The sequence below is a fragment of the Schistocerca americana genome, chromosome 3, assembly GCF_021461395.2.
Source record: "Schistocerca americana isolate TAMUIC-IGC-003095 chromosome 3, iqSchAmer2.1, whole genome shotgun sequence".
Classification (NCBI taxonomy): domain Eukaryota; kingdom Metazoa; phylum Arthropoda; class Insecta; order Orthoptera; family Acrididae; genus Schistocerca; species Schistocerca americana.
In genome coordinates this window covers 882,597,231-882,612,483 of record NC_060121.1, presented here as the reverse complement: position 1 = coordinate 882,612,483, position 15,253 = coordinate 882,597,231, and the positions used below count along the sequence as shown (strand labels likewise).

The window sequence follows — 15,253 nt, the reverse complement described above, 5'->3', positions numbered from 1 at the left end:
CAATCCTACCATGTGCTTGTAGGTAGTACTGTGTGTAAATTATGATGGTACATTTGTTTTTAATCCAACATGTTTCCTTCATTCCATATACTGATGAGACGCAATGTAAACAATGTCAAAGCAATGCCCTCTTCGGGAGGGTGGAGATGAGGCTGGAATAGGATACTGGATCCCAAGGGGCTGTGGTATTACACTCTAAGATTTTAACCATCCACGCTTCCCTCCGATACTAAATTGGTGATCCCAATGAATGTGACCTACCAACCGATCCCTTCTTTTAGTCAGATTGTGCCACAAATTCCTCTTCTTCCCAATTCTATTCAGTATCTCCTCATGAGTTACGTGATCTACCCATCTAATCTTCAGAATTCTTCTGTAGCACCACATTTCGAAGGCTTCTATTCTCTTTCTGTCCAAACTATTTATCGCCCATGTTTCACTTCCACACATGGCTACACTCCATACAAACACTATCAGAAAAGGCTTCCTGACATTTAAATCTATACTCGATGTTAACAAATTTCTCTTCTTCAGAAATGCTTTCCTTGCCATAGCGAGTGTTCATTTTATATCCTCTCTACTTCGACCATCATCAATTGTTTCGCTCCCCAAATAGCAAAACTCATCTACTACTTTAAGTGTCTCATTTCCTAATCTAATTACCTCAGCATCACATGATTTAATTCGACTACATTCCATTATCTTGGTTTTGCTTTTGTTGACGTTCATCTTATATCCTCCTTTCAAGATACTGTCCATTCCGTTCCACTGCTCTTCCAGGTCAAATGATTACTAAATTAGAAATCAGGTATATTTAAAAGTGACGTGTTTAATAATATCGTAGGAAAAAGGTGCTTGTCAGATTACAAAAACTGTACATTTTGACACGAGTACATTAAAACTATTAGCATGCTTTAGCATGGAAAAGTATTATAATTTGGATATGTTCGAAATTTTAAATAGCATACTTTATCAACGAAAAGCCTAAGGCAGTAATTTAGATTAAATGAAATTCTAAAATAGTTACAGAGGACGGTTCGTCTAGGTCACGTATAAAGTTACGTCCTCTAGCGTGGGGGGTAAAAGTTACAACACAGTGAGTGTAGAGCCCGCTTGACGTAACGTGGGCTGCTTGCAAGATGGGGATGTGTTTACTAACATCTTAACGTAGCTACGAAATTGCTGAGTTCCTTTAAATGAAACTATCCGTAACGGGGTAGCATATGTCCAAGGAAATGGCGTAAATTTGTATGCAGTGGTCGTTAAGTGTCTTTTTCCTGCATTTTTTCGCGTCGGTATAAATTTTTATATCTTCATATAATGACATAAAGTTCCTCTTCTTCATTGTATGAATTATTATGAGGCTGTTATCTATACATTTTATGTAACCTGAATTTTTCTGTGCCGGTATTTTACATGTGTAACCTGAAAGCATTTTCGTGTCGAAACTCGTACATTAGCATTATGAAAGGTATCCGTTGTGTCTTTATGTTCAGCGTTTGGCTGCATTAACATTTTTTCAGGTTCCATTAAGTCTTCAATATTGTAGTCTGTATTTTTCTAAAACAAAAATTTGATTTTGTTTTTCATTTTTTATTTTAACGTGAGTACTAATTTTTCCAGATCGAGGTTCGAAATCGTATTATATTACAAAAAATAAATCGGCAAGTACAGGATTACATACCCGTATTACTGTTGTTTAGACTGTAGGTTGCTTGGAGATGAAGAAGCTTGCGCAGGATAGAGTAGCATGGAGGGCTGCATGAAACCAATCTCTGGACCGATGACCACAACACAACACAGACTATTATGAAATTTACTGTCAAGATTACTTACTTGATATTCAAAGGACGCTTATACCATTTCAATATAAGTTTCAAAGAATTCTTCACAGCGATTTCTCTCAAGCATTGTGTTTTTGAGATGTGTCACTGTTCTTACCGGGGTGCAGTGTGATCTGACACATTTGTAGCAGTTCGAACAAGAGATCAAAAATGAAGAGATGATGTCAAGGCATGTTTTAAATACATCGTCGAAATAAGTGAAAGTGTAACATTCCAGAAAATGATACTAGGCAAATACGTTGTCGCTTACTGTACAGTCCAGTTTGTTTGAAAACGGGGGTCAGCGCACTTACCCGGTAACGTCATTTACATTCAGTTGGTTCGACAATACATTTAAAACATAAATGTCCTCTTAATTTTTCGCGACATGTGCGATCTGCCAACAGCGTAAGCTATATTCAGCGATCTGCCAACAGCGTAAGTTATATTCAGAGGGTAGATATGAAATTTTTATTATCACCGCGGAAAAATAAAGTCACGTAATTAATTTTTTGTCTGCTTGCGGGTACATGCTCGTTGCTGGCGCACAATGAAGTCTTTGTACCGCAGTAGCGGACCCAAAATAGAATGCGGCAGCCCGTCTTCTGATCCGCTTTATTTCGGCTTCTTTAGCAGCTTGCCGCAGTTCTTGTAGCGCGGGGATTTAAATGTGTGCCAGGACCGAAGACATGTACCCGCAAGCAGACAAAAAAATTCATTCGAAGCTTTATTTTGACCAGGTGGTAAAAAAAAGCAATTTGATTTCTACTGTTCGTATGGTCGGAAGTACATAAACCTGAAATGTTCGTTAGGTTGGAACTGGCCAAGGACGGCATTTCATGCCGAATGATGTACCGCCTCAACAGAACTATGACTTCCTTTAATACTGGGTGAACGCAAGTAAGAACGAACTATTAAGAACAGGTCTAACAGAGCTTTGTTTCAAGTTTCGGTGAAGCCACAGCACGCGTAGGAATGTCGTTCCAGAGCCGTGGAGGGCAAGCCGTCAACGAACGCGCGGCTGACCTTGGTGCGTGCGTTCGCGCTTCCGCCTGACGCATCCTGCGTGCTGCGGACCGCGGCCCACGGCCGGCGCGCTCTGATTGGCTGCGGACGCGTGGTCGGCCCCCTCCCGCCAAAGCGCCGTCAGCTGACGGTCAGGGCTGCCAACCTGCGCACGCGCAAGGCCGACTGTCCCGTGTCCTTCCTAACAGCAAATTCAGTCCGTCAGCAATAGACCGATAACCGTCTTCTTCTGGGGCATCCAGCAAAACACGTGGCCAAACTCTAGAAGTGCTTAAGAGACACAGCATCGCTTTTAATGACGAGAGACGTGTATGATTAGACAAGGAAAGAGTTCAAGAACGGTACGTAACAGACCAGTTACTACGTACATGGTTTATTCACGTAACAGAAGAGACGTTCTGATGATAATTCTTAGCAAAGACCAGTGGACATAACGACGAGGTGGCCGAGTGGTTAAGGCGTTGGACTGCTAATCCAATGTGCTCTGCACGCGTGGGTTCGAATCCCATCCTCGTCGAACATTTTAAATCATTCGGATGCTAAATTAAATACTACTGAATTGCAAACAAATGTGTAATTACATTAGAAATGTATGAGGCAGTGTGGAAACATAATGGTACCTATGAAAAGTTTTTCTGTTGTTACTGTAACTATGGACATAATGAATTTTCGTGTTCTGCGTTTCTGCTCAAAGTCACTCAAATGATATGATTACGTGTCTCAACATATCAAGTCATCAAATGATCTGAATCAATTACGTGGTAGCTCGTACGATTGTATTGATCCGGGGAGAAGCCGCTTCAGTTACGAGTTTACCTTGGGAAACAATGCTCAGCATCTTACACATGGCAACCACCACAATGAAGTCGTCATAATGTAATATCGATCGAAATAATAAATCCCGGCAGCAACAGAAAAATTATCCACCTTGTGGCAAACATCGGAGAAAGATGGTTAACTTGTCTGTCTCAAGGTGAAATATCAGGACACGTGCCACAAGACTGTGCCGTACACGACACTTGGCTAAAAAACTTTCCCCCCTTATAAATCAGGGTCATTTGGTTTACATATGTAACACACACTAGCGCTGTTTCCTGTGCAAACGAAAACAAACGTGTTGGATCCGACACCGCCTTGTGGTGGGGAGGTTATAATTTTTTTCGATAAGTACACAGACTCTCAACAACAAGAATGACGGCAAAAAGGAAAGACTGAAAACGATGCCCTGGATTCAGCAAGTGTAGCAACAACCTGGAAGCTCCGGGAGACGGTTCTGTTGTCCGTAGAGAAGTTACAGTGCCAGATGAGTACAGGAAGCGCTGAAGAGGGTCTAGCAGTGGTACAATGACTACAAGTTGACCCGCAACTTTAACACATGTAACATATTGCTGTGCATAAACAGGCGAAAAGACCCAACACTGTTCGACTACACTACTGCACTGGAAACGGAGCCACCTGTAGAAGTACTAGACGTATCTGTCCGGAACAACCTAAATTGGAATGAACAAATAAAACAAGTTGTGGAAAAAAACAGACGCTGCAATCCTATTCATTGTTGGAATCATCCGGAAATGAAATTCATTCGCGAAAGCAGTGGCTTACAGTACACTAGATCAACAGCGTCTTGAGTATTCCTTGTTGTTATAGGGATTTTACCGAGTAGATTCGCTACAGAAGATGCAGACGATACGAAGAAAAGTCATGCAATTCGTCACGTGTTCATTTACAGAGATGGTTATCAATCTCCAGTGGCAGACCCTACGAACGAGCTGTTGACCATTACGGCAAATGAAAGAGAGAGATAACGATAGAAATTTTTGTGTCTATGATAAATCCCTTCCTTCGAAAATTCCTCGCTTCATACCTCCTCTGAGTTACCACAGATGACGTGTGACGTTTCTCCTTGGTCCTAAGATTGCAATGCACGCGAGGTGCCTAGTTGCTTCCACCGCCCTGAGTGGAATGAACGAGTTCTGGATAATGTTTACTAAGCTGCACTCGTCTACAGTTGTCCTCTGAGCAGAAAATAGCACGTGGGTCGTGAATCCGTTATCTTGAGGCTGTAATGAATTGTTAGCGAAGGACTCGTATTGTTTAAATAATAAAATTTTTGAACTGATTTGTTTAAACGGGATGTTACTCGCTTTCATTAGCAGTATACGAGATCTGCACACGAGAACTGAGCAAGCCTCTTCATCTCCGAGTAACTGCTGCAACGTACATCCTTCTGAATCTGCTTAGTGTATCCATCTCTTGGACTTTCTGTACGATTTTTACCCCCCCACCTTCCCTCCAATAATAAACTGGTGATCCCTTGAGGCCCCAGAACGTGTCCTGCCAACCGATCCCTTCTTCTAGTCAAGTGTGTTCCTCTTCTCCCCAGTTCTGTTCAATACTCTCTCATTAGTTACGTGATCTACCCATGTAATCTTCAGCATTCGTCTGTACATGTTGAAAGCTTCTGTTCTCTTCTTGTCTACACTGTTTATCGCCCATGCTTCACTTCCATACATGACTACACTCCACACAAATACCTTCAGAAAAGATGGAGTGTGTGTGTAGTCGTGTATGGAAGCAAAACATGACGATAAACAGCGTAGACAAGAAGAGAACAACTGCTTTCGACATGTGGTGGTACAGAAGAATGTTGAAGATTACATGGGTAGATCACGTAACTAATGAGGGGGTACTGAACAGAATTGGGGAGAAGAGGAATTTGTGGCACAACTTGACTAGAAGAAGGGATCGGTTGGTAGGACACGTTCTGAGGCATCAAGGGATCACCAATTTAGTATTGGAGGGAAGCTGGGGGGGGGGGGGGAGGTAAAAATCGTACAGCAAGTCCAGGAGATGGACACACTAAGCAGATTAAAAAACAATGTGTGTGAAATCTTATGGGACTTAACTGCTGAGGTCATCAGTCCCCAAGCTTACACACTACTTAACGTAAATTATCCTAAGGACAAAACACACACACACCCATGCCCGAGGGAGTACTCTAAACTCCGCTGGGATCAGCTAAGCAGATTCAGAAGGACGTACGTTGCAGTAGTTACTCGGAGATGAAGAGGCTTGCACAGTTCTCGTGTGCAGATCTCGTATTCTGCCAATAAAAGCGAGTGGCATTCCGTTTAAACAAATCAGTTCAAAAATTTTATTATTTACACATTACTAGTCCTTCGCTAATACTTCATTACAGGCCCAAGATAACGGATTCACGACCCACGTGCTATTTTCTGCGCAGAGGACAACTACTGTAGACGAGTGCAGCTTGGTAAACATTATCCAGAACTCGTGCATTCCACTCAGGGCGGTGGAAGCAACTAGGCACGTCGCGTAAACTGCAATCTTAGGACCAAGGAGAACCGTGACACGTCATCCGTGGTAACACAGAGGAGGTATGAAGCGAGGAAATTTTTGAAGGAAGGGATTTATCATAGACACAAAAATCGCTGTCGTTATCTCTTTCTTTCACTTGCCGTAATGTTCAACAGCTCGATCGTAGAGTCTGCCACTGGAGATTGATAACCATCTCTGTAAAAGAACACGTGACGGATTTCATGACTTTTCTTCGGGTCGTCTGTATCTCTTGTACTGGTTCTACCTGGTAAAGGTCCTAGAACAACAAGGAATACTCAAGAGCTGGTTGAACTAGTGTACTGTAAGCCACTGCTTTCGCGAATGGATTACGTTTCCGTGTGATTCCTGCAATGAATACGATTGCGGCGTCTGTTTTTTTTTCCCCCACAACAGGGACGCATCTCGAGAAATCTCATGCACGTGGATGAGCGAGGACTCGGAAAGCTCCATTCATTCTCGGGACGTGGAGTGTAGCGGTCTCCTTCTGGACAGTTGCAGATTAATTCGGTAACGGTCCTGCATGGCATGTTGGTAAATGACAGTGTGAGGAGGGACTTTTACCCTAAGACAGCGAGAATGCTCTGTGACTCCCATACGCATAGAGATAGATCGTAAATTAATCTCTATGCTCGAGGTGTTAGAAATATGTGGACCGCTGTTGGGTATACTTCAGTGACTTATGTGTTCGAGAATGAACACTGAACGGATGTACTGCACAGTCATATATCCACGTTCGCAATGATACTCGCAAAGTGGAGAAGCGGTGGCTTAGCTATGATACTGAAATAGGGGAAACATGCCGTCACATCATTGGCCGGTGTTGAAGTTAATGTATAATTGCTAAAATTGATCGCGCTATCAACTGTGATGCTTATTATTACAGTACATCGGCGGTGTCTTTTCCATCCCATCCCTGCATTGGCGCGCTATTGGTTACCACATAATGATTGACTGACAGCGCTTGTTTGCGTTGGGAAATGAGTTTTGTGGATGGGTGACACCTTCTGGGGGTTGCTAGCACCGAAACAGTGCTCGTGTGCATGACTGCAATATGAGGAATCAGTCGAAACGGAACATAGAGTTATCAGCTATTCCGTCAGTGTGAGAGACGAATCTAAATGTAGAGCTCGCGAATCACCTTCGGACTGTAGTTTGGAGACTCTGCACAACGCTACCAAACTCTTCCGGTTTCCTTACGTTGTAACTGTCTTTTATTTAAAATCAGCCGATGTGTGGCGTGTTATGGTATCCGCCATAAGAACATGATTTACACCGTGCAACGTCTAGTTTCCTGCGAAAGGCTGTGGATTAGAACTTTTTAATGTCAGTTTAGAACCTGGCACAGGTCTCGAAGACGTAGCAGAAAAACGAAATGTTTGGTCTTGTACAAAGCGTGTTAGAATAAAGTGTTTCAAACAACTAAACAGGACCAGAGGGAGCGTCTTTTGCGACTTAGTGTAGTCTGTGGGATACCATCATTCGCGTAGAGTATAGGTTATCAAACTTTAAAGTGGTCTCTGCAGTGCCTGTATATTTAATACGATCGTGCCGCACATACAGCAGTATCAGCGGCAGTTTGAGGTGCAAATTCGGTGAGGGATGAGGTATACCTTTTAGGAATGCTTGGAGGGTTGCACGTTGCGCTATTCTGGGGAAGCATTGCGAAATCTCCCTCTCCGCGATGGAGCCGCATCGCAGCTTTGCGGCGTCCCGCGAGCAATGGTGCCTAGGTGAGTTCTATATCGGATGAAGTTAGTGGAACTTCTATAGTTCTTAATTTTTCTCTGTTGGGGGGTAGAGAATAACGATGATAGCATGTTGGGGTGATAGATTTAATTGGACGCGGATCTGTAGTACTTGTATGTACTCATAGTTTGGGGATGCACCACAATGCGCGCATTGTCATCGAATGGTCAAAACATGCTCCTGTCGCACTAATTCATTTCGATCTGTTTCTACACGGGTTGCAGAAGGTTGTGGGTATGGTTATCTCTGACTTCTGCTCAGTTCCGACTTAAAATGGAACAATCACATGCCCGAAGCTGTAGAAATGGGCGCAGCTGCAAGATGCGTACGGACTGGCTAAAACGAGGTAGTAATTTTACTGTAGCAGACAGGTTCGAGGAAGGTGACTCGTCGCGAGATATGACAGTGCCAGAAATATGATTCACTTGTGGGTGTGAAACGATGCAGGTATGTGCCTGAATGGAAAGACCTGTTTCCAAATCCCAGACATCAGTTCTAGAGGATAGCGTAACACTAGAGATCTGAGAAGCTAGTGTACATTTTCTTGCGACCTCAATCAACACATCATCTACCACCACTGTTTGTGTTTCTTATGAATCAGTCATCGCCTATATCAAAGAACCTCTGATATGGTATCGAGACAGAATGCGCTACAAATACTATAGAATTATCTAGCTGGGGCGGTGTCAGGGAATCGCAAAAACCGCTTACATTCCACGTTCCTTAGCCGAATCACTTTCAAAATGCAGTAATTTTATCACGAGTTTGCATTGTGGGAAACGTGTTGGTCTGATAATACACATTCCTACAATCATTGTCATGGTATTTGTCTGGAAAAAACCGCCTCATTCAGAGGTAATGTCGTACCTCGATTCGTAAAGCGGGTATAGCTTTTAACATGGATACTTGTGTGCACCATGATAGCTTGTGACAGTAACATACAGTAATTGTTGCTATCGGTTTTTTTTTAACATCTGGCCGATTACGTCTCTCTTTCTAAGGCACAGTGGTAGCACTTGCAAACAAAAACCTAAGAGACACGCTCACCAATCGTTAGTTTTCGGACAGTATTATTTTGCATCGTGTGGAATCATTTGTTGGTCAAGTATGAGGGTCACTCCAAAAGAAACGCACCCTATTTTTGTAAAAATACAGTTTTCATTCTGCATGTGTGAAAGTATTACAGTGTGTAGATACATCCTTCCCGCTTGTTTTCAAACTTAGTTCAACCTGTTCCCGTGAGTGGCGCCGTCACAGCATGTCTTCAAGATGGCTGCTACACTTGACGTTCGTCAGAAGCAACATGCTGTCATAGAATTCCTGTACTGTGAAAACGAGACAGTAGGAAACATCCACAATAGGTTGAAAAAGGTGTATGGAGATGCTGCTGTCTATCGCAGTACAGTTAGTCGGTGGGCAAGCAGGTTACGTGATGAAAGCGGGCACGGCAATATTGGGGATTGTCCTCGCAGCGGCAGGCCCCGTACTGCACACACTCCAGACAATGTGCAGAGAGTTAACGAATTGGTGACTGCTGACAGACGCATCACAGTGAACGAATTGTCACACTACGTTGAGACAGGGGAAGGAAGTGTTTGCAGAATAGTGAAAGTGTTGGCGTTAAAAAAGGTTTGGGTTCCCAGGATGTTGACAGTGGCTAACAAAGAAACAATAAAAACGGTATGCAACAAACTTCTGGAATTGTACGAGAATGGTGGAGATGCATTTCTTGGAAGAATTGTGACAGGTGATGAAACTTGGCTCCATCATTTTTCACCAGAGACAAAGAGGCAATCAATGGAGTGGCATCATGCAAATTCACCCAAGAAAAAAGAATTCAAAACCACACCTTCTATTGTAAAAGTTATGGCTAAGGTGTTTTTCGATTCCGAAGTACTCTTGCCTGTGGACATCATGCCAAGTGGAACCACCATAAATTCTGATGCATATGTGATGACACTGAAGAAACTTCTAGCTCGACTGAGTCATGTTCGACCACATCGGAAAAAGCAGGAAGTTTTGCTTTTGCACGACAATGCACGGCTACATGTCAGTCAAAAAACCATGGAAGCGATCACAAAACTCGGATGGACAACACTAAAATACCCGCTTTACAGTCCTGACCTGGCTGCATGTGACAATCATCTCTTTGGGAACTGAAAGACTCTCTTTGTGGAACAAGGTTTGAAGATGATGACTCCCTTGTGCACGTTGCCAAACAGTGGCTCCAACAGGTTGGTCCAGAATTTTACTGTGCGGGTGTGTCCTTTATTTCACGCCATTTTCTTAGCTTAGGAGAGATACGCGAATTGACCTTTCTTTACTACCAAAATTCAAGCTTGGTGCTAGTTCCTAGGAAGAGGTGGCAGTCGGATGACTTAGGTTAGTGAGGGTAGCCCAAGTGACATATTTTCCCTCGATTTTCTTAGGTTAGTAGAGATAACTGTTGTGTAATGCATTATCCTGTTGGAATTTGAACTTCCCATCGTTTTGTTGGGGAAGGGGAGGGGAGGGGGTTAGGCTAGTGGAGGTAGCCCAATTGACCTGTCTTGCTGCCAAAATTCAAACTTGCCGCCTGGGGAGGATGGCACTTGCGTCATCAACTGCCGTCACGGCCGCCATCTTGGACGACGACCTGTGCTATGCACGTTAGTACACGCTAGTGCACGTTAGCCCGCCAATATGTGTTGGTAAGGAGATGTGGCCTTTGGTTGAGAATCGTGGTGGAGACTTTAGCTATTTCCTTGAAAGTCCAGGTGGGCGTGGCACTCGCGAAAATCTGACAAAATTTGAATTTCCCACCTGGGAGGGGGGCATGACACTTTTTGAATTTCTCTCCGCCGCCATCTTGGATTTGGGGTGGGATGTCTGTGACATCACAGGTCTAATGGTACTTGCGTCATCACCTGATGTCGTGGCTGCCATCTTGGACGACAGCACCCTCCATTGGTGGCACTGTGTACTAGTTAGTTTGAGTCTGGACCTTGTGGTGAACACACTGTTTCCCGCCATTTTGGATTGTGTTACAGATGAGAGTGCCCTCTGTTGGTGGTACTGTGTACTAAGTCAGTTGGAGTCCGGACCTCATGGTGAAAACACTGGATGGCCATACTTCATGAAATTGTTTAAATAAAGACTTACAGCCAGCACTGGTTGAGTCCTTTTCCCATGAATCCTTAGGAGGAGGTGGCGGTCGGGTGAGTTGGGTTAGTGGAGGTAGCCCAAGTGACCTATCTTCCTTCGGTTTTTCTTAAGTTAGTAGAGGTGTGATGCATTATTCTGTTGTAATTTGAGCTTTGTGCCATTTTTCTGGGGGAGAGGAGGGGAGGCACTTTCCACCACAAGCCGTCATCTTGGATAACGGTACTTCCGTCCTTAGCTGACGTCATGGCCGCCATCTTTGATGACGTCATGCGCTGTTGCCAAGTCTACATGTCGCCATCTTGCATGACATCGCCACCATCTTCGATACATCTGCCAACAATGGAAAGTTGGGCAGAACCTGCCGTGCCCCAATACTTGTGGTGCAGTCTGCACAAAGCCATGTACCCAGACTGTCACTAAGGCACTGTGCAAGCTGGTGTGGGCTGCATTTACTTGGAATGGAGAGGAGCCTCTGGTTCAGTTTAATCGATCATTGACTGGAAATCGTAATTCATGGACTTAATGTTCCCAAACAACGGTGGAATTTTTGTGGATGAAAATACGCCACATCATCAGGCAACAGTTGTTCGCGATTGGTTTCAAGAACATTCTGGACAATTCGAGCGAATGATTTGGCCACACAAATCGCCCAATATGAATCGCATCGAACATTTATGAGACAAAATCGTGAGGTTAGTTCGCGCACGAAATCCTGCACCGACAATCCTTTAGCAGTCATGGACGGTTGTGGAGACAGCGTGGCTCAATATTTCTACACAGGAATTTCAACGACCTATTGAGTCCATGCAACGTCGAGTTGCTGCACCGTCCGACACCCAGTTATTTTGGCCACCTCATTGTAAACCACATATATCCTTCAGCCCGATATGTATCTATCCTGTAGAGACTGCGCAGACAATATTACGGAAATATAGCTCGTAGAGAAGCGTACAAGCAGACATTCTTCCCACTCTCCGTCTGTGAATGCAACCGATTGGAATCTTAATATATGGCAGAATAAAAAGTAACTTCCGCCATGCATCTCACGGTGTAGAGATGCAGATACTGTACTGACGCAAACCCTAAGAGTGGACGGAATTGTATGGGCGTTCGTAGAAATTTATCCAAGAGGGGAAAGAACTCTAGAGCTGCCATTCTTGATATAATTGATTCAGAGCGTCTAAAAACGTGTCATGCCGCTCTAACTAAATTTGACAAGGAGTACATAAAACTTATTGTGTCCCAAATGATTGATACTTACCACTTTAGAATTTGTAAGATGTGTTATTTGCTACGTACATGTTAAACAAATTCCAACATTATAGGCAAAGTACAGCTCTGTATGTTACTAATAAGAAGCAGGATGCTAAGTTTTTAATTCAACGATTTAAAATTACATCCTACTATGATTAAATTCAGAGTATCCAACAAATTAAGAAATATTGCTTGAAAATTTTCGCAAAAGAAACCTACTCATAGCCCAATTGCGTTAGGTTGAAACTGATAATTAAAAATATTACACAGAAGAAAGAATCAAGCGATTGAGAAAATTCTGTTGAGTATGAAGAAAAAAATGCCACGTTAGTACTAGCCTAAGTGGAGAAACAGAGAACAAACTTAAAAGAAAGCTTATTTAGCTTTGATGCGAACAGTTTGTTTGTCTGAAGAACTTCGCATCTGATCATGCTAATGCATTTATTGGATTGATTTCAGACTTTCTATTGTTTAATATTGACTGGCATTACTAATATACAACAAAACGTGTTTAGAAAGCTGCATGATGTGTAAGCCAAGACCAGTATGCGATTAGATGAAGGTAGAAAATCTTCCAGACCCACCCTAAAATTCGCCAGGTACACTTGACTGTTAACATCCTTGGGATGTAGTTAGCACAGCATTTACCGTAGCGCTCGACAGCATTATAGTATTTGCGGTTCAGCACATTCGCAGAGAATCATTAATAAAGGTGCGTGATTATTTCGTGACGAGTCCCCTGATTCAAGAAGGGGTAAGCCCCCCCCATTTCCTCCCCCCCCCCCCCTCCCACCCTTGTGGACGTCTATGCAGATTTGTGACACATATGCTAATGGATTAGCTTGTCTCTGGCAAAAGCGTTGGAGGGGAAAAATGAGATGGGAAACGAAAATTGTCGAAATGAACAAACGAAAAGATTGAGCTAAAAGATAATTTCTATTTGGCATGGAATAAATTGTTTCCTTCACAAACTTAGCAGGTATCTTTCTGCGGTCAGAGACATTATCGCTAGTTTTGTAAGGGAGACTGGTATTTATATTTTATTGTGGAAGCGGTATAATAATACGATAGTAAAGAGTATTCTAGCAAGCAAGATAGGTGTCGTTTGAGCAGGTGTTTCGCGGAGTGATCAGAACACAGTGGAGGCGCCGATCGGTAATAAGGCACAACTTACTCCGCAATTTATGAGGGCATACTGCCAGGAAAGGCTGCCAACCTGACAACCCGGAAGAAGGTGCTGGATATGATGTACGACACTCACAGTTACTGACCTAGATGACGAGGAAGCCCGAAAGAAAAGACAGAAACGTGTAGTTACGAAACTCAACATGCTGTTGACATCGACGATGGCGTAACAGTGAACTGTTGTGGAGCAACCAATGTAAACTACACATCAAACGGCTGTTGTTTGGATCCCCCGTCGATGGCACTCGGTACTGTGTTTCACAACAACGACCTTTTCTGAATTCATGCAGATTATGTAAATGTATCGTTTTTTCTGAGATATTTCATGATTTTCGAACACAGTGTATGTTCCAGAAACCTAATGCTGACTGAAGTCAGTGATATGAATATGTAATTCAGCAGATTACTTCTATTTCCTTTCTTGTATATCGATGTAACCTGTGCTACTTTCCAGTCTCTAGAAACAGACCTTCCGTCGTGCTAGGGGAAGTATTGTATATGTTTATTAAAACTTGAGCTACTTTATCAGCATACTCCGAAAGGAAAGTGATTGCTATATAGTCTAGACAGCAACTGAAATGATCGTATGGCATTTATTGGCCGGGATATCCCGTTTCGGGGTTCGGCCGATGTATTGCAAGTCTTTTTAGTTGACGCCACTTCGGCGACTTGCGTGTCAATGATAATGATGATGAAGGACACACAGCACCGTGTCCCCTGCCGGGAATCGAACTCGGGATCCATTGCGTGGTAGGCGGTAACGCTACAGCTGCGCTACCGAGGCGGACGTTTAGACAGAAAGACTTGCCTTTATTGAGTGACGTAAGCCGCTTCGGTACAACAAGAGTATCTACTTCTAAGTGACTCAGGGGCAGCTGTTCTGAATACGAATTCTGCAGTATTTACTGCATCTAGTTTGTTGAAGGAATTTCGGTAATACGTGTTTAGTAACTCCGCTTTACCGGCTCCATCATCAGTAACATTACCATTGCTGTTGTGCAGTTGTATTCATTGCGTCTCGCCACTGGTATACTTTATTTGCGAACAGACTCTCTTTTGATTTTCTACCACATTTCGAGACAGAGTTTTATTCTGGAAACTTAAGAGGATCTCGTAATGAAGTCCGCGCTAAATTTCGAGGTTCTGTAAAACTTCGTCAATCTCGGAGATTCTGCGTTTTTTTAAATCTGGCATGCTACTTCGTTGATTCTGTTACAGGGTAGTGAGCTGTTTTGAGTATCATGGGGGCATCTGTTCGTGCCTACCATGGGGGATCTGTTCCGTCTCTTACGAATTTACTTGATATGAGTCTGTCAATTTCCACCAACAGTATTTCTCTGAACTCCCTTTCATAGTTTGCAAATAATGGAGATTGTCCCTCGTGGAGACGTCAAGCAAATTTTGTATCTGATATTTTAGTAGATACATTTTGCGTTCATTTTCATGGATTTGGATGTTACAGTGTTTAGCCTCTCTGCAACGACCTTGTGATCACTAATCCCTGTACAAGCGATGACGCTCTCTGTTTGCTCAGAATTGTTTCTTGCTAATAGATCTAGTACGTTAACGCGACCTTCCTCACTTCGTGTGTGCTCCTGAACTAACTGCTGAAAATAGTTTACGGAAAAAACATTTAGTACAGCTTTGGACGATGGTTTATGTGTACCACCAACTTGAACCACGTATTTTCGCTAACATAGCGAGGGCAGATTGAA

General features: G+C 43.2%; 1 non-coding gene across 1 annotated transcript; it reads left to right on the top strand.

The window, feature by feature from the left end:
* Positions 1–3,284: 3,284 nt before the first annotated feature.
* On the top strand, positions 3,285–3,366 carry Trnas-gcu. The gene has a single exon. It is a non-coding gene; the product is annotated as a tRNA-Ser (tRNA).
* Positions 3,367–15,253: the final 11,887 nt, after the last annotated feature.